At 39.0% G+C, this 22,775-nt stretch overlaps 1 protein-coding gene and 1 pseudogene across 5 annotated transcripts in view; one reads left to right on the top strand and one right to left on the bottom strand.

Moving 5' to 3' along the window:
• TAFA5 (TAFA chemokine like family member 5) overlaps positions 1-22,775 on the bottom strand; it is a 418,878-nt gene that overhangs the window by 318,098 nt on the left and 78,005 nt on the right. For 2 of the 5 annotated variants that reach the window (XM_078394397.1, XM_078394398.1), the window contains exon 1: positions 1-22,775. This exon is cut by the window's left edge and continues 19,570 nt beyond it; it is cut by the window's right edge and continues 14,197 nt beyond it. The exons of the other annotated variants lie outside the window; for them this stretch is intronic. The gene's annotated coding sequence lies outside the window, so the exon portion shown is untranslated. 5 annotated transcript variants of the gene reach the window in all.
• Positions 890-1,044, top strand: LOC140707835 (U1 spliceosomal RNA; annotated as a pseudogene).

Below are 22,775 nucleotides of genomic sequence, written 5' to 3'. Positions count from 1 at the left end.
GGTACTGTAATCCAGTTAGAAGTCATGAGGCACAGTTAGTTTCCTTGCTGCAACACCCTTTGGAAATACATTCTCTATTAGATGCCCAGAACTAGTTGAAAAGTTTGCAAGTTGAATCCAAATTTCCCATAGAAATGCATTGAAAATTAATTAATGCGTTTTTATGGGAGGGGGAAGGTCATAAACTTTAAAAAACTTAAAAGAAAGTCACTTACCAGGTACTGTAGACTGAGCCTTGCTCTTCACAGTGCCTTGGTAGACCCCAGAACAGCCAAAAAAGAGCCCCAAACAGCTAAAAGCCAGCAGGCAGCCGGCAGAAGGCAGCCATTTTGTGCTCTTCTCCACTCCTGCTCCTGCTCCTTTCCCCTCCCCTCTCCCCACCTAACAGCTGATCAGCGCTGGTCTGAACACTTCCTAGGCAGTTTTTAAAGCAAGTATGCACGTTTCTACACAAGTAGGTTTCAACTCAAATGGAGCACCTTTTCACCCAAGCACTAACCCCAAACAAACAGCTTTTAAACTAAATTTTGCATTTTAAAATGACAATACCAGGCAGTCCCAGGTCTCTCTCCCACCTCTCTAACTGCTTGGACTAGCAAGGAAGCAGACAAACAGCCTCTTCACTAACTGAAAGTTTGAATTTCCCCGCTTTCCCTGCCTTCCCCGCATATTAGGTATGCTAATATCTGTGTACTGGAGGATTGTGGGAGGAACATCCAGCCCCTGATGGGGGTCCTGTGGGGCACCCCAAAACACTGAGTAGCTTTCTTGACCTCTTTTGGGACTGGGGCTGTGCATCCCTGTTCTGATCAGGAGGTGCAGCCGGGGGGTCACCATGCCTTTTGGGGACAGGGCACAGAAAGGGGCAGGAGGTTCAGAGGCCATTCCAACTCATACCTGGCTGGGGAGATACCATGATCATCAAAGTGGTTTTCCCAGAGTGAGGCTCATCTACTGCACTTTGGATGTGCTGACCCCTGTGATTTCCCCAAATGTGGGAAAATCCACTGCCTAAGTGGGGGACTGTGTTTGTAGTTTCCCTTGGTTTTTCTAGAATTACTCTTTCCCCTTTTGTCCTCGGCTGTTTTCACTGCCTGCTGCCATAGGCTTGTTGGCCTTGCTGGTTTTCCAGGTGGGCTCCAGGAAGCAGATCCTAGAAAGCCAGCAGTGCAGAGGTCCAAACAGAAAGCAGTCTCTGGTGCTAGTTCAGAGGCCTCCTAGCGTGGCAGTGGGGGGCTTCTGGGTGGTGGTGGTTGAACCCCATTTTTACTGTATTCGTTCCATAAGACGCACATACTTTCTCACCCACTATTTGGGGGGGAGTATGTCTTATGGAGCAAAAAATACGGTAGCTTTGAGTATTCAGCCTCTGGGCTCAGAGTGTTGGACATTTTGAGTCCCTGTTGAATCTGAGCCTACAGGCTCCACCTCCAAGAGGTGTGTTCCAGTTGGTTTATTCAGTTCCATAAGGCTCATTGTTGGAGGAAGCTAAGTCTCCTGACTGTAGGAAGCTAAGCCTTGTGACTGAAGGAAGCCTGCTTACAGATGCAAGGTATGGCCGTTTTGTTCTCTCATCAGCTATCTCAGCTTGCTTCCATGTAAAAGATGCCCCTCAATTTTTAGTGTTATGATTTTAGGAAAAAGTAGCATCTTATACATGGAAACGTGTGGTACTGAACTAGGAGTAAACTCTCCAACCAAAGTAACATTGAACAAGTCTGAACTGGGTCTTGACATCATTTGATTAACATCTGCCCCTTTTCCCAAACTCCCGGCTGTTGCCCCTTTACCCACTCCTAATGATGCAAACTGATTCTTGGCTGCTCAAAGGAGTTGTCTTAAATAAGTCAGGCAAGGGGTATTGCAACAGGGATAGTTTATGTCATAGTTCCTCAGATGGCAGGGATTAGAGATTCCGCCCTCTTTCCTTTCCTCTTCTTGAGATATGGAGGGTTTTGGCAAGCCCCCTCTCACGTTCCTGGCCAGTGTTGGTTAGAATGGGATGCGTGAACTCCCAATACTCTTTTCCTGATCCTGATGGCATTTCTCCCTCTTTTCTCTCTTTCCCCAGAAGGAAGGCTTCCAGGTAGTTGAGGCTTTCTATGGTGTTCTGCCTTTTATTTAAGCACACTTAAGGAGAGAATCTCCCCATTCCATGGGTCTTGTTTTAAGATGTATTCTTGCTCTTGCTGGGGTTCTTACTCCTCTGGAACTACCACCTCTCCCTGTTATGCTTCTCCCTGGTGTTTCACCACAGCATCACCCCAATTATCTTTTGCAATTTCTAATTGTCTTCCTTGGTTCTCTGGGTAGCCCCCTGTGCCTGCCTTTCTTTCTCAGAAGGCTCTTTTCTTTCCTCTCCCATTCCTTTGTGTTCCTCTACTGTTCCTAACTCTTCTTTTATATCTTTCACCTCCCATCTCCCTTTTTCCTACTCCAGGGGCCATTCTTCTGTTCCCACATTTTTTCCATTTCCCTCAATATTCAATTCTCTTGTCTCTCATATTCAAGGCTGACTGGAGAACCTGAGGTCAGAAACTCAGAGTCCAAGGGAGAGGTGAGACTGCCCCCTCACAGGGGCCCTGTCATCCCTATCAATCTCCTGTCTCTCGCAGGGAGAAAGGTTTTGGGGGAGGGGAACAGAACATATCTGTAGTAGTAATAAAGGCCATTCTTGATGGCTGTAAAAGAACTGACTGTTTCAGATAGCATCCAGTAATGAAGCCTTTGCTTCATGTGTTCCAATTGACTTATGAATCTACAGACAGCCCTCTATTTTTCAGCCTCTTCTACAAAGAAAAGTCTGAACTCCAGAATGCTGGGAAATGTTACACTAACCAAATTCAAATTCTATCTTCTATGCTTTTAATTGTACCAGAAATAAATAACATAATGACTGAACAGGATTAAAACCAAATAAAGATGGGCACACCTCTATGACCAGTTATATTTAAATTCTGAAATTCATATTCTGTTGATTCAAGTTGTAAGAATAAGAATAATGTGGCAAGGAAAATGGAGAATATTTTGAAAACAACAGAAACAAAGGTTCAATATAAGAAACAACAATTTGAAAATAAATTAAACAGTTGGAAAAATAAACCACTACATGGACAACACCTGAGAAATACTGTATTGATGGAAAGCATGATAATAATTCAGCATGGGCATGACTAAAACTGGGGACCATTAGGAAATAAACGGAAGGCTTGACTTTTGCTGCACAATAACAAGCACTCCAAACCAATGTGATGAAAGCTAAGAGTCAAGGAATTACTGCTAACAGTGAATGTCTACTTCGCCAACAAAAAGCTGAAACTTTGTCACACCTCATCCGCAAATGTCCAAAGAATGCACAAACAAATTACAAAATTAGACATGATAGAGTGGCAAAAGTACTGCAGTGTTCATTATGCAAAAAGTATAATGTGCCAGCCTCCAAAAACCCATGGGAACATCAAATAGAGAAGGTGTCTGAAAATGAGGAAGTTAAGATCTTGTGGGATTTCCAGATCCAAACTGAGAGACACTGTAAACATAACACAACAGACATAGTAGTAATTGAACAAAGAAATGTCTGGTCATTGACATTGCAATTCTAGGGGATGCTGGAGGTGAAAATAAAGAATTGGAAAAACTAACAAATTACAGAGACATGGCAATCAAAACATCTCACTTATGGATGAAGCACACTTTAGTGGTCCCCGTATTCATCGGGGCTTTGGGAACAATATTAAGAAACTACACATTGTATAATATATAATACAGAAATAACACCACCAGACCTGCAAAAAAACAGCGGTATTAGGAACAGCATAGATACTGCACTTATTTTTAACAGATACTTAATTGTTTTGTTAAAACTTGTATCAAGTAATATATAACATTGTATCTAATGTTATATAATACCAGTCTATTTTTTTATAATTTTGATAGACTTTCCCTGGTATTTATTATTATTATTATTATTATTATTATTATTATTATTATTATTATTATTATTATTATTATTATTATTATTATTATTATTATTGTTGTTGTTGTTGTTGTTGTTGTTGTTGTTGTTGTTGTTGTTGTTGTTGTTGTTGTTGTTGTTGTTGTTGTTGTTGTTGTTGTTGTTGTTGTTGTTGTTGTTATACCACTCCAACATAGGTACAAAAACAAGCACTCACTTTGTTCAGAGCTGCTTTACTAGGTTTTTAAACTTAGAAGTTAAGAGATCTAGTTAAGCAACTCAGAGCAACTTAAAAGATCTGGTTAAGTAACGCAGAGCAAAGTAGGTGTTTGGATTTATTTTCTATGATGGACAGTTTTTCTTTCTTTTTTATTTCAACTTCAATCACATTCAAGGAGCTGATATTGTTCAGTAGCTTATAACACCACTGGAGCCAGTGGGTGGGTGTTTGATCCCCACTGTGCCTTCTGGGAAACGGACCAGCAAAGACCCTGGCTGGTGAGGAAAACACACCCTTCCATCTGTGTGGCATTGGACAAACTGCATGGTCCAAGAACATCACCAGAAGGAGGGATTGGTAAACCACTTGAGTAATTTACATCTAGAAAGGCCTGGGAGGGTTGTCATAAATTGGAATTGATGTGAAAGGACATAATTATTGGTTTATGATATCAAATACATTGTTGTCTGCTAAAATAGAAATTTCTAAAATCAAGGGTATAAAGTTGAATATTCTGTCACATAATGATTAGCCTAGGAATACTAAATGAATTTTGTGAAGCTTGGAGATTTGAAACTATGCCTTCTAAGACTAAGGGCAGAGGCAAATGTTACAGATAAATCATCTCCTCATTAATGCTCAAGGCATGTTAGAGACATGAATCAGGTATATTTTCATATTTCAGAAATCAGACTTCAAAGAGATCCCATGCTCCTGAAGACCAATTACCAATCTATGTGGGCTAATTTGCATACTCCAGCAGGTGAGAAAATCTCCTGCTGTGACAATTACACACAATCAACCTTTAAGGATTTGTCTGCTTTACTGATTTGTTTGTTTACACCCTCCTCGTGACATCTCAATCACTATAGCATAATGACTCTCTATTAGTATGCCACTGATGAGACATACTACCATGTTTCCCCCAAAATAAGACAGGGCCTTATCTTAATTTTTGCTCAAAAAAAAAAAAAAAACCATTAGGGTTTATTTTCAGGGGATGTCTTATTTTACAATCATGTCATCTTCTGGTTGCTGCACAATGCTGCACAATCGTAGACGGTGGGGGTTTCAGTTAACTAGGGCTTATTTTTGGAGTAGGGCTTATATTTCGAGCATCCTGAAAAATCACATTAGGGCTTATTTTCAGGTTAGGTCTTATTTTCGGGGAAACAGGTTTTATATACATATTGCAGCTCTATTCAGCTAAACCTAATAACCATGTACATACAAGGTTCTAATTTCACTAGTATTATTTCCTCATTGCTGGTGACATCTGGTCAAGCACATGAGGTCATAATCTACTTAAAGAGGGCACCTGTCTGGTTACTTCACCTTAAAAATGCAGCTTTATGGTTCTCTGTGCATATACTGTAAGTTCAAAAGAATGAAAACGTGTCACAGCCAATTTCTACAAAGGCAGTAAACAGACGACCTAAATGGCTTCTCTTCAACAGAATCTGTAAGCATCTTGTTCTTCCTAAGGCAATATGTTTAGATTGGGCACAAATTGGGTACACTGAACTGTTAATGAGAAATCCATGCTGTGCTGACCGAAGCACTGAATCCTGAAATGGCAGCTCACTAAAATCCAGGATTTGGGAGCTAGAAATGATGAAATAACACATAAGGTGACATGCACACATATAGGACAATATATCTGTCAAAACTGGCATGTAAATATGTCAACCAGAAATACTACACAGACACCTCTCTCCTAATGTTATATACTAATCTTTGTTTTATTGATAGCTTTACAATCTTTATATTTGTTCTCAGCTCTTATATACCCTTGGTGAATTTATTAAGGTTTATATGTTCATACATGTATGCACACACAAGCAATGTGTAATGCTACCTGGATTTATACTAGTGATAAGATTATACAAAAAATGTATACTTTTAAAATTAGAATATAATTTAGAGGATGAAAGGGTGAAAGCACTGATGATTAAATGGGCACAAAATTTTGGTTATAATATAGACATAGATGATTGGACTCGAATGTGGAATGATAACTATAGATGGATTAAACCAGTAAACTTGAGAGAAAATGTTTTAAAGATGTTTTATAGATGGCACTTTAAACCTGTAAAACTGGTAAAAATGGCATTGGGGGCTAGCAACTCATGTTGGAAGTGTTGTCAACAATGCGGGACTTTTGTCATATGTGGTGGACGTGCGATAGAATAAAAAGATTTTGGAGACAGACAAATTACACAAGAAATTATACAACAAAAATAGCTTTTAAACCAGAAATGTTTCTGCTGAATATAATACCAGAAATTGTTGATTAAAAAATTAAATATATGTTGCACATATTTACAGCTGCAAGGTTGATCTGGGCCCAAAACCAGAAAAATCAGGAAAATCCGAAGATGGAGGAGCTGTTTAAAAATGTATTGGATATTGCAGAAATGGAGAGCCTGTCAGAGGCATTATGTGAGGATCTGAGAATATATGTTAAAGCAAGCTGGAAAATATTTTATGATTGGGCCCAGAAACAAACTTAAGTAGAGAATATAGCATATGTTATAGATTTTAGTATTGTAACACAGCCATGGAGCCAAGATTATACTAGATATTGTATTATTGTAAACACTTCCCTGTGTCTTTGTCATGTTTTCTTTTCTTTCCTTTCCTTTCCCCCCTGTATTTGTATTCCTTTCATAGTCATTTGTTATATAATGAAAACAGACAAACAAAAACAAATGCAGAAGCACTGGATGAGGTGTTGGTGCCTTCTGACCAACCAGGCAATCTTTCCGCCCTTGCTTTCTGTTCTCAAAGGACAAAACACTAGTAGTATCCACACACATTGACTGAAATCCGAGACTAAATCACAACTAGAGTAGTCCTGTGCATAGAATTGTCTCATCAAATCTCTGCTGATTCAAAAGCCTACTCTAGTTGCTAACTACTACTGAATTTCAGCCATTATGTACATATTATGGAAATAGCAGTAAAAAAACCCTTTCCTTTTCTCATTCCCACACTGGAGTTGAGAAATCTTGTGGCGGTGCAGTCTATTTTGGCAAAAGTTGTCCCTATCTTTAGTTTGGTGCATACGTTTTATGATATGCAGCTTTTCTTGCTGATATTGCAACCTTTCTGTAATTGAGGAAATAGACTTAAGGAAGACTTGAGAGCTGTCCTGGCACCCAGCGATTTTTGTTTTTGTTTTTCTAATGGAGCAAATAAACCTCATAGGGCACTCCTAGATAAAATAACATACTGTAAGAATTGAAGAGAATCACCATTTATTTTATTCTATTCGCATTCAAGTAAAATATAACAAGTTACCATGTATTTTAAATTAGTTTGTGTTATACATACTTTGGCTAAATGACCTTAATTTAATTTATTCAATACTGGCCAGTCCCACAATCTGGCATATCTTTTCCTCTGTTGGGGTCAACAAATTTGAATGTGCAATTTGGTATACAAGCCAATCTTCTATCCGCTTAGTGTGTTGCCCCTCACAGTTTTTCAAACACACATACACACACACACACACACACACACAGAGAGAGAGAGAGAGAGAGAGAGAGAGAGAGAGAGAGAGAGAGAGAATCTGTCTATCTTTCTGATTACTAATGGATTTTTAAAAATCCTGAAAGGGTAGTATTCTGCAAAATGACAAAATTCCATCACCATCTTTATTTCCAAATGGCTCCTAAAGGTATTCTTAAGAGATTAAAATGATGGATAGGGTTGCAGAGCAGCATTTTATTGTGAAGCACGGTGACCCCCCCCCCGCAAAGAAAATGTTAAATTAGGAGGTGCTAAGCATTATCCAGGAAAGGTTAGTGAGTGTGGTAGGGAATGAGATGGGATGTTTTGCCTGTTCTCTCCCTCTCCCTCTTGTGTTGTCCATGCTATATCTTGCATGGTATAGTGTTTGATTCACTTTTGTGAATAATTTTTTTTCCATGAGCAGGTGTTTTGTATTTGTATTTTGAACATAGCCCGTCTGTCTTCTATGAAATTGATATTTTGTTGTTGCTTTGGGGCAACTGACTTCATGTTTGTGTTTTACTTATGCTTCTTGTCCAAGTTTCCCATCTGTGAGATTCACCAGCTTGTCTACTGGGAAATGGATGATTTGTGACTGGCCATAAGCAGAATGACAGCCATTTTAGTAAGAACACTTTTCACAAAGTTCCAAATGTATGCGTCAACCCCCAGAAGTTGAGAGCCCCTGCAGTCTAGCTCTCTTTCCAATGCTGGTGGATGCGGGGAAATGCAGTAAGAGGGGAGAAAACATAAAGAAAAGAAATATCATTTATTTCTCCTGCACTATGTTGTAGTGTGTGTGCTATTTGTATAGATGAGACTGACATCCCACAATAATGCTTTGAGCATATAGACATGGAAAAATCCCTGCAGACACACTTGGGATTAGTGGAGGTTAACATCAGCTGTGCCATTTTCTATGCTTTTCGTTAAATCAGAAAACTCTTTACTCTCTCTTGAGCCCTCAACCAAGTGCAGAGGATGAGAGGAATGGGCAGGGTCTTGCAGATATTTTGGAAAAGGACAGAAAGAGCGGTTCCTACCACCACAGTTATGCTGCTATGAGTCTTTCTACCAGACACTAAGCCATTGCCCTGGTGCAGTGGGAAGTGACAATGATGATGCCTGCCCTCCACTTCAGAATCCTAAACAAGGCTGAACATTCCCAACATTTATTTTGTGTTACTCTTAGGCACCTGTACGGCTATATATTGAATCAGGACAGTGTTTCTTTTAGCACAATATCGTGATTCTGACTGTTGACATCACTCTACAAGTTCAGACAGGACACTTTCTGAGCCTGAGATGTTGGAAACTAGATCAAGGTGGAGAGGTGGGGTTGGAATGCAAACCATTGAGTTCAGTCATTGAGCCACTAGCCTTTCCCCTTTAGCCAGAGCACTTTCAATTATTCTAGCAGTAATGTGCAATTTTTTGTTGCTGCTGCTGCAAATTAGACATCAAAATATTTAGAACAATGATCTAATAAATAGATCAAAACAGTCCCAAGTGTGAATGCAAAATTAACAACACTGACCAGAAAGGACCAGTTCTAAAGATAAATGCAGCAGGTGGAAGATACATTTGTCACATCACCAAAAATCAAGATAACACTGCTAGAGAGCCTGGTAGACCAAACACATGATAAGAGAGAAGACATCAAGTGCTTAGTCATGGGGACAGAGAATAAGGGGGGGAAAGGGCCTAAAAAGGAACAATCGTCCTTATACTAACAGTTGTATGGAAAGTCATAGATATGTATATATTTATAGTCACTGTTTTTCCCAGCCCAGAAGCCCTACCACAGTAGGAGGAGTGACTAGAAATGGACAGCCAAATAATTAAAGGAATAAACAGCAAAAAAAGGATTGTTAACCCTCTTCTTCTCCCTTTCTTTGGAATGTTGCAGTGTGTGCAAATGAAATTTTAATTATTCTATAATGTACTTGGCATTTTTCACATGTTTTGGATGCTAGCATTTAATTTAATTCCGATGTATTTCAAGTTTGTATAATTTACAATGAAAACATCTGTTTTGGCTTTTTAAAAAGACTACTCGGATTCAAAAAGTATTTAACAAGTTTGGGGCAGGAATTGTTTTTTGAAAATAAAGTATGAAGGTCTTAAAGGTTTCTTGGATATAAGATAGCAAATGTAACATTTTTGTATAATGACAATACTGTATAATGACAACAGTGTATAATTTTTTTGTAAATTCTTACTAATTGGGCTAAGTGTACATTACATCTTACTCAAAAATACTGATATGTAAACATGTCCATGTATTAATTGAAATATATACACAAAGCGAACACATATCTAAGAATTGGATAAAATACAGTGCAATCCTCTCTTCTGAACATAAATGTATAATCTAGTATAAACACATTTTTATTTTCAACATGTAGTAAATTAAAATTTAAGGGAAGGAGGGATGTCAGTGAACAATCATGGGAAACTGAAGTGTTATTACGGCATGTGTATTTATTAAGTAAATGACAAAAATGAAAGATCTGTATAAAATTGTATGTTAAGAGTTTTCACAAACATGTACGTATACTATAAATATTAACTCTTACTTTAGACCATCATCAAATCATCACTTGCTGATTTGAAAAATATCAGCTCTTCCAAACATGGTCAAGAGGTTGTAGCTATTAAAACAAGATAAATGCACAGAAAACTTCATGATAGCCTCCCTCAAAACAGACCATCTGAGAAAAAGGAACAATTCATGTATTTTGCTCCTGTTTGGAAATACAGTGATGCCTCGCTTAACGATTGCTTCGTTAAATGACAAAACCGCTATAGGATGAACTTTTTGCGATCGCTTTCCCAAAATCAAACTTATTGCTACATTTTATCTGTAAGGAAAAAATTACTAACTATGAAGCACCTTTCAAGGTGAAATGCCCTTCTAACCACAAGGGACAAATTGCTTCATACAATTCAGCCTTCAAAGCTCAAAAACTGTATGTTGCAGTCAGAGAAGAGTGATTTATAGATCCCTTCAAGAACAAATAACATTATTGTAAGACTTTAACTGCTATTGATTCCTGCTCAGTCACAGCAGCAGATTAGTATTAACTAGAATGATGTCATGTAACAAGCAACATTGGTATGAACTGCCAGTGCCCAATCAAATAAGAGTTTTCATTAGTAATTTTGATGTCCACACAAACTGAAATCTTATTCACTGAGAAGCATACCCAAACTGACTTTTCAGGCACAAACTTCAACTTGCTTCTTGTTGTTTATCAGTTAATTCATATAAAGATTATGTATTTCAAGACATTTCCAGTGGCTTCTGAACTGAATTACCAAGAAAAATACAGATGTTATGTAAACAACATAAGCTATTTCATGTGCATAAGGTAATAAAAGCAACAGGGCAATGCATGCTTCCAGATAGAATGAGAAGGATGTGTCAGTGGGGGATGCTTGAAAGGACAGGAGATACAGGCTTCCTATCATTGCTAATTTCCTTCTGTTTTAGGACAGAGGTCATACATCTGTACTACATTATCTAAGCTAGACTACTGTCAACAAGAGTGCCGAATGAAACTTTCCTATCCTGAGTGGTGGTCACATTCCATTGACTTGGTATTGTGGGGGCAAGTGACTTCCTTACTGTGAAAGGTAATCAGAGGGCAGAGGTTGAGCCCCCAGCCCAAGAAAGCAGAGGGGGGTAGATGGGCAAATAGATAGAGGTAGGAGGCAGCAAATACCAGACCCACATCTCAAGAATAAGTTCTAGGCTACTTTGGAGGAGCTTAGAAAAGGCCTTCTGCAACATAAAAATGTCACTTAAGGAAGATGATAGCCCTGGGTGACCAGCCATTGTCTCTTTGGGTGAACACTGTTTTCTATAGGATTGCCTGAACCAGTAAGCTGTCACAACAGAGGGAGGAAAATTTTGAATTGCCATCGCACCACCTAATCCTGGATATGGCAACCTGGAACTGTACTTTCAACCTGCTTGAAAGAGTGCTGGAGCAGCTGAGAGTGCTCCAGGTTTGATGCAGTTGCTCCTCTGGGTGGAGAACAGTGAGACATTATGGATCAAGTGGTCTATGTCTTCCAGGCATCCTTAGCCAGATGATCCCAATGTTTCAGGGGTTGGCAAGATGGAGGGCCTAATGAGGGGACAATCTAGGTGGATGGGTGTTTCCATAGAGGAAGATCAGGGCTTTTTTCCCCCCAGCCTGAAGTGGTGGCCCTGGCCACAAGTTTACCTACTTGTGGAAGGGGGAGTACATTCTAGCAAACCCAAATTAAACAGCAGGCAATGCATATTAAGCAGCAGCAAGGTGAGGCAATGGCTGTTAACTTTTCACCACATGCAGTAGCATCTAGTGAAGAAGGTCTGGCTACATTGAGGGGTCACACAGAGCAAGAAGAAATCTTCATAGCACCCCAAACAGCAGTACCAGCAGTTGTACTATAGATTCCAAGTCCCTAACCTCTGCAACAGCAAGGCAAGTTTTCTGGGACATTATCTTGACAAGCATTGCAGGGGCCTGTCCTTCAGAGACACCACCCAAGAGGAAGGACATGGCAGAAGTAGAGGCATCCATATGGGAGCCCAACAAGCCAAAAGAGACAAATCTCTTCTGTTATGAGGCTGAGAAGGAGTCTGGCCAAGGCGGCACAAGCTGCTTTCTTGCCCACCAATTAGTGTGCGCACCGAGAGAGTATACTCTCGGACAGGGAATATTGTCAGTTCACATCACTCACACCTGGAACCTGGATCTGTAGAAAAACTTATTTTCATTATGATCAAGCTACCAACTTACTGAGCTTCCCTGAATTCCCCTTTGAGTAAGAGTGAATGGCACACTCTGCTCACAGTACCAGGTATGCTATGCTTCAGTCTGTGTCTCCCTCCTTCTGCCTCTTTCATTCTTCCAATTGCTACTCCAGCTGTGTTACTTACTCAACTGTGTTGTGCTCCATGCTTTTGTCAGTGTTCTCACCCACTGCAGGCTATCTGCTGTTCCAATCTGCCTACCAGTACTGTCCAAGATAATTTGCCTATTCCCCGGTGTGACCTGTCCTCAACTTCCCCAATGCTGGTGGCATTTCCTGCTGGCATTCCCACTGTTCAGGATTCCATCAGTATGCCCATTACAGTTGTTTACTAATACTGAAGCACTGCTGGTTGTTGGTATGCACTCTTTTTGTTTGGAATGATCATTTGGAATGTGTCAAAAAACACAAGGAAATCCTTTTAAAATGTTTTGCTTGTTTGTGTTCTTTTCAAAAGGGGAAAATAATGACTATATCGTATTCATATTGACAGTAACAAAGTTCTAGATACTCAGAAATTCCAAAGTTTTACAATTCTGAATTCCAGATCCAAAGACCTGTAATTCTGAATCTGAATTCCAAATCAGAATTTTTGTGCTGGTACACATCACCATCATAATCAAATGCCAAATGTTACTTCTTTAACATGTATTAAAACTATGGTTGTAAAGGCGATACTTTACTCATTTGTTGTAGGTAGCATTCCTTGTAATTATTTTGTTTGCTGAACCTACACTAAACATGAAAAAATACAAAACAAAACTCTCCTGCTCTTGAGTTTGACCACTGTATATTTTAAAATTTGTGCATGTGGGGTGGCATCTGCATATTCATATATGTGCATAGACCAATCGGAGTGCTGGAGGGGTGGAGTCACAAGCTATAAGGAACTCAGCAGGAGGAGGGGGAGTTTAGTTGAGGAGATTGAAAGTTTTGGAGTTTGGGCGAGGGAGTGGTGGTTGAGAGTGGATGAAGGAGGATGTTTGTTAAGAGTTAACAATATTGCTTGAACTATCATCATCTGTAACAATAAACAACTTCTATTTGGTTCTTTTAAAAATGACACATTGCTTGGGCCTCTATTATTCCCGTCCAGTTCAAGTTTATTGTATTAGCTAAAAGCCGTCACAATTGTTTAAAACACAGATATGATCAAATAAAATCATGATAAAATCACAGACTTATAAAATAATAAGAGATCCTTCATATCTGGGAATCCCCCACACAATTGATCGCAATGGCTTTCAGAAAATTAACTCGAAGATTTCTGGCCGCTTTTGCAAATAGCGCTGTTCTATATATAACATAAGGGTCACAGCCCAAGAGTAACCTGACCACCTTTATATGAGGGCTTTCCTCCTGTAGAGCAGCCAAAATGTTACCCAAGAGCTTTTCTCGGGGATTTTGATATAGCTGACAGTAAAATAGTGGCGAACATCCTCTGTCTCACCTGCTCCACAGATACAAAGCCTTAGATGTTTAGGGTCATTCATATACCTGCCATCTAAGACAGCAGTTGGCATGGTTTGGAAGTGGAGTTCTGTGAATGTGGTTCTCAAGGAGGCAAAAGAAAGTGTATGTAGGTATTGCACCATTGAGTGGTTTGTTTTCATCAGATGGTACCACTGAGAGAAATTTGAAGAGTGAATTAAGACCATGTCCTGGTCATTATCCAATTTATGGAACCAGTCTCTCAACATTCTTTTAACCCCAGAAAATACAAAAATATCTGTGGACAGGGATTTAGATTTTAGTAGGGTTTGAACTAAAGTTGCCCAGCCGCCACTCTTTCATTGCTCTACCATACAACGTTTGGGTAGGCGGTGGTCGGGCATATCCATCACCCTCTTATAGTAAGAGATTATAGCTAGACTTGCCCTGGCTTTGATGGATACCATGCCTGTCTCTGTTCTAAGATAAGCTGCTGGAGTCCCCTGGGGTGCCACGAGGATGTGTCTCAGAAATTTATTCTGTCCTACTTCAAGATGGTGTAGGTTGCTTTAATTCATACCCCGATCTCAATTCCATAAAGTATTTGGGAGATGACCCTCCCTAAAAATAGACCTCTATTATTAATATTAAACAATATTGATATAATAAGCTGATGGCAGCTGAAAGACACGTAGTGTGTGATCTCAGTTTGGTGCAACAATCAGGGGCCATGTGAAATCGTGACAGGGGTTTAATATTTATTATTCATTTAGAGCATATATACAGCATGGCCACAGTATCCACAGGGTCAGTATCTGTAGTTTCATTTATCCTCGATCTGAAAATATTAAAAATATATATTTTTAAATATAGAAATATGTATTTTCATGATACATTTACCAGAAACACCATGTATTTCTTTTTTAAAAATGGCCAGTTCTTATAATACATGGTGAAAATAATTTCTTCTGGATTTTCTTTTCTTTTGCCATGCTATGTATAGCATTTGCAGATATGGGGTATTTCACTTCTCTGCCCGCTGGAGCCCTCTCAACAATGTACAGTTACATTAAAATTTCCACATTAAAAAGATAATCAGAAAAACAAAATACGAAGAAGCAAGTCAAAATAATTGTAAATGCCAAAGATCTAGCAGAACAGTACAGTAATATGGTACTTCATCACTACCATTTGACTTATCTTGAGACAGAATTCCATAGTTAAGCTCTTGCAGAACAAACTAGGTCTCATCTCCCCATCAGCCTAACATATATTGGTGGTAGGACATTCAATAGACCCTTTTATTACGTCCACAAATTATGTGCAGGCTCATATGAGAGGAGCATGGCTTTCAAGTACAATGATTCCAACCTATTTCAGATCTTTTGGGGTCAAAACTAGCATTTTGAATTGGGCTAGGAAACAACTTGGAAACTAGTGCAGTTAGGTCTAGTGATATATACCCTCTATATTTTATTTGACTCTTCCATTTTGCAACAATTATACATTATGAAGACTAACCAGTATGGTGTAGTGGATATAATTACTGACTAGGGCCCTGGAGACCAGGATTTGAATCCCCACTTGGCCATTCCACCAGGAATGGAACTAGTAAAAGGTAAAAGTTCCCCTTGACATTTAGTCCAGTCGTGTCCGACTCTAGGGCGCGGTGCTCATACCTGTTTCCAAGCCATAGAGCCAACATTTGTCTGTAGACAGTTTCCATGGTCACGTGGCCAGCACGAGTAGACACAGAATGCAGTTACCTTCCCACTGTGGTGGTACCTATTTATCTACTCACATTTTTACATGCTTTCAAACTGTGGTAATTAGACAACACATACTGCAGAGTTTAGAAAGTTGTCTGCAGCATGCAGAAAGAGCATTATGTACCAGGCCTAAAGCAAATAGAAATCTAATAAAGAAACCTTCATTGGATCCTGATACACTAGATTGCTATTGGTTTGTTTTCACACTTTTCTTTTAAAGTGAGTGGTAACAGAACAATTTGCAGTGAGCAGTAATAGTGAGCATTCCTTTGTTTATTTATTTGGATGAAGCATATTATTTTCAGCCACCCCAATCAACTTTCAACCTGGCTGTGAAACAGAAACAGCTTTCAAAGAATGCTCCAACTACCGTACAATTGCACTCATTTCACATGCTAGCAAGTTTATTCTGATCATGGGGCGTTCTTGGCAAAGATACTGGAGTGGCTTGCCATTTCCTACTCCAGGTGGATTGCGTTTAGTCAGAACTCTCCACTATGTCCTGTCCATCTTGGGTGTCCCTGCACGGCATAGCCCATAGCTTCTCTGAGTTACTCAAGCCCCTTCGCCACAACAAGGCAGCAATCCATTATACTAGAATTAAATAAATGGCAATTCATTTTGATTCATGATTCATTAAAGTTGACAAATCACGAATGACTATGATTTTTTGCTGACAAATTGATGAAGTTATTGATTCATTTTTGCCTTTAAAACCCTATAAAATGCCCCCAACCACCTAGAGATACCAAAATCACAGAGATCCTTCCTCTGACTCTCCTCTAGAAGCCCTGCAGGTTTGGTGAAGACTGACATTTTGAGTTTTGAAAGCATCTGAGATATATACCCACAAAGTGGGTCCCCCCAGGAAAGTGTCCTTTAGGAGCTGCTTGGGGAAACCCAACATTAACCAAAATTAGAGGGATTGTAGAGGAGAGTCAAGGGAAGCTTCTCTGTGATTCTGGCAGTTCTAGGTACCTGGGATGAACTTTCTTGAGGCACGGGACCTTTTTGTAGGTATATAACTTGGACATCTGAAACCCAATCTTCACTAAACATTAGAGGGATTGTAGAGGAGATCAGCTTCTTAAAAAGCAGAAACATCACCTTGCAGACAAAGGTCCGCATAGTCAAGCTATGGTTTTTTCTTTTTTCAGTAGCAATGTATGGAAGTGAGAGCTGGACCATAAAGAAGGCTGACCGCTGAAGAATTGATGCTTTTGAATTGTGGTGCTGGAAGAGACTCTTGCGAGTCCCCTGGACTGCAAGGAGAACAAACCTATCCATTCTGAAGGAAATCAACCCTGAGTCCTCACTGGAAAGACAGATCCTGAAGCTGAGGCTCCAACACTTTGGCCATCTCATGAGAAGAGAAGACTCCCTGGAAAAGACTCTGATGTTGGAAAAGTGTGAGGGCAAGAGGAGAAGGGGATGACAGAAGACAAGATGGTTGGACAGTCTCATCGAAGCTACCAACATGAATTTGACCAAACTCTGGGAGGCAGTGGAAGACAGGAGGGCCTGGCGTCCTTTGGTACATGGGGTCACGAAGAGTCAGACACAACTTAACAACTAAACAACAAAGAGCAGATCAGAAGCTTCCCTGCAATGTTCATATCTCTAGGTGCTTGAGACCCATTTTATATCCCAACAAATTGATGAATAAATAATTGCTAAAAATTCATTGATTCATATTCATCAGAAGCATTGATTCATACAAATACAAATGGACAAATTAGCAATTTTTGAATGAATTTAGTGATTATTTTAAAAAATTGTGCCCACCTCTATACTATTTTTTTTCCATTTCCCAACTGTAACTGCAACTTATTATCTTCCTGCCACTTAACTACTTTCCAAATCAGAAAGAAAATCAGCAAACAAACCATTTTGCCCTAGGTGATTAAGTGGCATGGGAAAATGATTTTAAAGGGAAAATATTACAGGGAAGAAAGAAAAACCCAAAATGGGTTTCTCTGAGCAAAAGAGAAAATCAAGTCTCCTATCCCTTTTAATTCTGGTTTTGAAAACAGATATTTGTTCTTCTGTGCTGGGACTTGCCAGAGAAGTGGAGGCAGTATTCCATGTTCAGAAGAAATCTGCAGAAGACCACACAGCAAGGGAAATGCAAATGAATTTGCATTCACTTCCTGTGAAGTCCCACTGGGAAATGCAGGTTTCTCCTGGTATCTCCACATTATCTGGCCAAACACAGACAGAGAGGATGCCTTGTTTACACCTTGTTTTCAATAGCCCAGCAGGTGGCACAGTTAAAAGGGAATTACCTAAGAAGTTAACTTTACTGTAAGCGGTTTTTAAAAAGAGGCTTTGTCCTTACCTGTTAAAAGGAAAAATCTTGTTGACTGGCTTTGTTCACACTCTTCCTTGTGTGCCTGCTGGCTTCTTCCTCCATGCCTATAGAGGGCATTTTTAAAAAAGGTTGAGAGGGGAAGGTGTGTATGTTTGCATGGCTTGTCGTCTCTCGTGAGACAAAAAGTCTGATGGGGACAGGATGTCCCTGTGTGTATGCAGTTCACTCTCACTTTTCTGCATCAGTGCTGGTGACTGCATGCCTGAACTGATGCAAATGAATCCATTTTTCAAGAAGTAGAAGCTCCAGTGACAGAGGGGGAAACTGTGGATTTGAAGGGGAAATGTCACGCTTTTCCTTTGCATTATGTGGTCAATCGGGGGGGGGGATGTAGATCAGCCCACACCAAACCCATGGAATTTCCTACTTTTTTTCATTATAATTTGCGGCCTCAGTCATAAAGGAAACAATAATTGTTAATTCTGCCATGGCTGCTGCTGCTTGCTAGATGGAAAGGGAAAGTCATCATGTTTCTCAAGGCTCCTTTCCCATTCTGAAGCCTCTGTCTCAGAAAAAAGCACAAGATCTTCAACTTCTCTTGAGCTCACCAGTCTCCAAACTGAAATTACACAGAGTTTACAATTTACTGAACATAAATGTCTGATTTCAGTAAAATAAGACATGTTTTTGAAGACAGAAGGACAAATCTGAAAGTTGCCCCTCAGTGTTTGAAACAACCAAAATAGGTTTAAAAGGAAGAGACCTTGAGCCCAACTTAATTCATAGCAAAGCCAAGTGTGCTGCTTATATACTGCTCCACAGTACTTAAAGCACTTTCTGGGTGGTTTTCAACTTTTATTTAAGCAAGCTACACATCCACGCACACATTCCAGTGAACTGGATACTCAATTTACCAACTTCGGATGAATGGAATGATGAGTCAACCTTGTGCTGGCTAGCTGATCCTGGGGTCGAACTCAGGTCATGAGCAGTCTTGACTGCAGTACTTCAGTACCGTGCTGTGTTTTTGAATATATAAGGGCAACTTGGCATGTACATGTACGTATATGTATACAAGAGTGCTGAAGTTGGGTAATTTACATATTAAAACTTCTATAATCAATCAGATTATGTTTGCTGTTAGCCAATGGGTTTTTAATATGTCAACTGCCAGATAGATAGATAAAACAAATGACTGTTGGTTGTCTGTTAGAGATATCTACTAGAAGTAGTCTGTAGGAGCCTGCTTGTCTGTTACTATGACCGGTTTTAAAAAAGAGAGATAATATTAAACCATTATAAGTCTATGAAGCACAAGTCTATATGAAGCCAAATGTTTCAAGCACTGTTAGTTTACACAGGAAAAGTTCTTGTGAGATTTTAGTAAGTGAATATTATTTTCAGCTGCTAACACACATTATTCATACTCTATGTGTTTTTATAGAACATTTCCAAATATAAAAATAATTGCATAACTCAATTATGTTCCATTAACTTTTCCTACTCATATATCTATAGCAGGGATGAGCAACGTCAGACATTCTGGATCCAATTTTTCACCTTTAGGACACACTGTAGCTTGCACCAGTGCGGAAATAAGTGAAAGTGAAAAATCAAAACAGAATCTTGTTGGAAGTCTGCTTACAGTTTTGTCTTTGTAGGTCTAGAAGGCACCTCAGTATTGGGTACATAGTCACATTTCATACTTTCACTCCAAGAGCAGAGGTATTTGCCTCAGAGACATTAAAGGATCCACTAAAGCATTCTGCACTCTTCCAAAAAAATAAAACAAAAAGAGCAAGTACGAATCCTGGCACATCCTGCTTACTTTTTCTTTTTTTAAATGGGGGGGCACCATTTCCAGACAAAGTGTGTCTTGTAGCAAACACGGGGGGCCACAGTGCCCATCAATCCCTCCCCCAAATTAAGTACCTCTGTCTTCTTCAGACATTCACTATACATAAAAGAAACCTGTAGAGGAGGGTAGACTGTGGCAGTGGACTTACTACTGACATCATGCCCCTCTAACATACAAAACAATGCCCAGCAACTTCATTCAATATTTAACCTGTAAAAGCTGATGTGGTGATTTCACAATGTCCCAGTCATGTGCAGTCCCATGCCTGATTGCGTGATCTAGTCAGGTTGCCATGGCACCTTTTGCAGCTAGAGCTCCCTGCAAATGAGTGCTGGGCCAGTGTCAGCTGAACACCGTCTACTCATACAGAGCTGTAAACATGCAGATGTTCCAGTTGCTTGGAACTCCTGATTGCACAGGGGTCCCAACAGCATAGAGTACCTACACCCATAGAAATACTGTACATGTATACAACTATGACAGATGAACTGCAATAGATACCTGAAACTATGAATAACTGGGAGGAAACTGTTTTCACAAGCAAGTGCTTTCAAAACTCAAAATGTAAATTATATAATAACATTTGTAGATGATCTTATACATCCTATATAGGAGTCATTTGATATACTATAATCATTCTACATAAATAAGAGCTGAGTCTAAAGAAATAGGTGAATTTCACTACTTATAAGACTGCAAACATGGGTTAAAGCCCCATGAAGCACAAGTCCCATTGAATAATTTGTTTCTAATCAGATATTCACCAGGTTGCAGAGTACTTTTCATGTTATGATTTTAGTTTTATTAAAATTTCAGCTTTAATTAACATGATATATAAACATGTCATTGCAAGGAAATCCTTAAAAAAAGTTATTCAGTTTCTTGGTGAATCTTTATTTCTGTTCTGCAGGATCTGAATTTGAAAACTATCTGAAATACTATTAATGAGTTATATATCACTTTAAATTTTGTTCTTGAGTGTTATAAATATGTAAACGAAAAGTGAAATAAAAGTTATAATTACATTTATTTTATTTTAAGTGCCAGGTGTTGAAATAAATTGAACCCAGAGGAGGGTAATTTAATGTGCATTTGAAACAGAGTATAATTATTTTAAGTATCCTTAGGAAAAATGCCAAGAGTGTTTTAAAATGTGTAGCCTGTATAATTAAATTGTAAACCGCCCGGAGAGTGCTTGTAGCGCTATGGGGCGGTATATAAGTCCAATAAATAAATGAATAAAATAAATAAAATGACTGACCTGATTAAGAATAGATGTCATACACTTAGTAACTATTGTACAATGCTAAAGATGCTAAAAATGCTTACAGTACATGGTATTAAAGAGAAAGGATAGCGAAGAGATACATGACCCATTCAATGAAAAATATTTAAGGAGAAACATAAATAAAACTGAAATATACTAACATAATGTGCTAAACCCAATAGTATAGTGGGGATAGTTACAAATTAGCCCTTGACTATTTATTGCTTCTGAGCAGACAACAATCACCCACCCTCACCCTACAGCTCTGCCTGGAAATACACATACGCACAACACACACACACGTCAGGAATTCCATCTAAAGCTGCAGTTGCTGAGCCACATCAGAAGAACTTAAATCTTTTGATGCTAAATTCCTGCTGTTCCAGAAACACGATGAGAACTCAGAGATCCATTTCACACTGGACCAGCAGTGATGATTTATGAAGTAGGTCACTCCGATGAGAGTGGACAGACACCTATTGCCCACAGATGAGCTACACACATCTTGTGAATATTTTGAATGCTAACACCAGGCCAGAAGACAAGGCTTGATGGTGGTGAATACTTTCAGCATTATGGGATCTGAATCAAGCAGACACTTGTACAGTATATGATTATTGCAGAACCCTCACATGTGCTGAATCAGTTAAAGGAATGTGAACTAGGCCTTTCTGTCTCAGCTACAGTTGTAATTGAAATTATTCAACTCCCATTTCAAGTCAACAGGTCATAACAGCAAAAGGGTGCTCTACTAAGTACTAAAGATGCATGTCATGAAGGGACTGAATAATTTTTAGACTGCAGAATCCATTAAAATGTGCATTTTCACACAATTGAATTTGGGGAAACCACTTGAAGCATTCGTTGTGTTGAGCTATTTCAATTACTTTTGTTTGATTTGTTCATTGCAAACAGCTGAAAGCCTTTACATTTTTACAACAAACCTGATTTGTAATGGAAGTAGAATAATTTTGATTACAACTATATCTTTGAAGGGGACAGTGGAAATGAAGAGTGGACTTCAGTTTCCTTGGGGCATGATATAAATCCTAAAAGTTTTCCCTGCAAAAGGAGTTGCTTATATATTTGCTTGGGGTCACTGAGCCACACCTCAGAGCTTGAGCTACGGATTCTTGCAGGCTATAATACTGGAAGCCATCAATCTGTAAGATAGTTCTACATAGTCCATCAAAGAATTTCTAATAAATGCTGCAGCCTTGGCCAGAGTTAAGACTTTTAAGGTTTATCACTTCTAATGCATCAGCAGTTGTAGTTCTTACTGTGTAGTAAAGATGGTGTGGAAAAATATGAGGAAGAGGAAAACGGAGATAGGGTAGGAACTTAGTATAAATTAGTCAATGACAACTTCCCTCACAGACTGATTGTTTAGGAAAGGCCATCATTAAAAAGTCCTGCCAAAATCCCCAGACTTCATAAGTTTCTGTATCTTTTTTTTATTTAAAAAATGCCACACCCACATACAAAAGCACCATCCTAGATCTAAGATTTAAAAGTAAATTTATTTTAGTTTTAAAAGGTACATATTTTAAAAAGCAACATAGCTTGTCAAAATAACTTATAGTTATTACTGAAGAAAACATATATAAATCAACCTCTGAGACTATAACAAATGGATAGT

This window comes from Pogona vitticeps, chromosome 5 (genome assembly GCF_051106095.1).
Source record: "Pogona vitticeps strain Pit_001003342236 chromosome 5, PviZW2.1, whole genome shotgun sequence".
Classification (NCBI taxonomy): Eukaryota; Metazoa; Chordata; class Lepidosauria; order Squamata; family Agamidae; genus Pogona; species Pogona vitticeps.
Note: the sequence above shows the minus strand (reverse complement) of the source record. Positions and strands in the feature narration are given on the sequence as shown.